Below are 1840 nucleotides of genomic sequence, written 5' to 3' on the forward strand. Positions count from 1 at the left end.
GTCTATTTAGATTTTCCAGTTCTTCTTGATTCAGTCTAAGAAGGTTGGATTTTTCTAAGTACTGGTCCATTTCTTCTAGGTTATTAAATTTGTTATTATATACTTTTTCATAATATTCTTGTATGATCCTTTGTATTTCTGCAATGTCAATTGTAATTTCCCCTCTTTCATCCCTGATTTTGTCTATTTGTGTCCTTTCTCTTTTTTCCTTAGTGAGTCTAGCCAGGGGTTTGTCAATTTTATTAACCTCAAAGAACCAGCTCTTTGTTGCATTTATTTTTTCTATTGTTCTTTTGTTTTCAAATTCATTTATTTCTGCTCTAATTTTGGCAATTTCTTTCTTTCTGTTCCTTCTGCTGACCTTAGGCTTCATTCGTTCTTCATTTTCTAGGTTTTTTTTTTTTTTTTTTTTTAAGATGAAGCGTTATGTTGTTTATTTGGGCTCGTTCTTGGTTTTTGGAGATAGGCCTGTAATGATATGAACTTTCCTCTTATGACTGCTTTTGCTGTGTCCCTAAAGTTTTGATATGTTGTACTATCATTATCATTCATTTCTATGTATCTCTTGATCTCTCTTTTTATTTCTTCCCTGACCCAGTTATTTTTCAGTAGCCTGTTGTTTAATCTCCATGTATTTGTGGTTCTTCCTGATTTCTTCTTGCAGTTGATCTCTAGTTTGAAAGCATTATAGTCAGAGAATATGGTTGGTATGATTTCAACCCTCTTATATTTGTTGAGGCTATCTCTGTGTCCCAGTATGTGGTCAATTCTTGAGAATGTTCTATGTGCACTAGAGAAGAATGTATAAGCAGCTGTTTTGGGGTGGAAGGCTCTGTAAGTGTCAATTATGTCCAGTGGGTCTAATGTGTCATTTAAGGATGTTATTTCCTTATTGATTTTCTGTTTAGATGTTCTGTCCATATCTGACAGTAGGGTATTTAGGTCCCCTACTACAATAGTGTTTTGGTCTGTTTCTCTCTTTAGTTCTGTTAGTAATAGCTTTACATATTTCAGGGCTCCCTGATTGGGAGCATAGATATTAACAAGTGTTATATCTTCTTAGTGCATGTTTCCCTTTACCATTATAAGGTGTCTCTCAGTATTTTTATTTACCTTTTTTATGTTGAAGCCTATTTCATCTGATATTAGTACCGCTGCTCCCGCTTTTCTGTGAATGACATTTGCTTGAAATATCATTTTCCACCCTTTCACTTTAAGTCTATATTTGCCTTTGGAGCTGAGATGTGTCTTCTGGAGGCAGCACATGGTTGGGTTTTGTTTTTTGGTCCCTCTGCAACTCTGTGTCTTTTTATTGGTGAGTTCAATCCATTTACATATAGGGTGATTATTGAAATACGAGGTCTTCTTATAGCTGTTTTATCTTTTGATTTTTGGTAGCTCAGTGTTTCCATTGCTCCCTTGTCCTCGTGTTTCTGTTTTTGTTTGTTTGTTTGTTTGTTTTCTGGGTTTTTTTTTATTGGCTTTTGTGGGTTTTGCCTCTAGTTTTTCTTGTTTTATGTTATATACAATGGTCTGAATTTTTGGTGTGTGGTTACCATTACGAATATATACACATACATACATACATACATACATACATACATACATACATACATACATACATACATACAATCGTCCATTTTCTTCAGTGTGTGCCTTATCTCCATTCCCCTTTGCACATTTAGATCTTTGAATCCTCCTTTTTTCAGTCATTGTTGTCTCAGTTTGTCCTTATGTATGCTGAACGTTCATTACTATCTTGCTATAGCATTCTCTTATTATTATTTAAGCTTATTATGTCCTATTCTTAGTAAAGATGGCACTCCTCTGCTTCTATTTG

The sequence above is a fragment of the Pteropus vampyrus genome, unplaced genomic scaffold, assembly GCF_000151845.1.
Source record: "Pteropus vampyrus isolate Shadow unplaced genomic scaffold, Pvam_2.0 Scaffold7, whole genome shotgun sequence".
In the NCBI taxonomy this organism is placed as follows: Eukaryota; Metazoa; Chordata; class Mammalia; order Chiroptera; family Pteropodidae; genus Pteropus; species Pteropus vampyrus.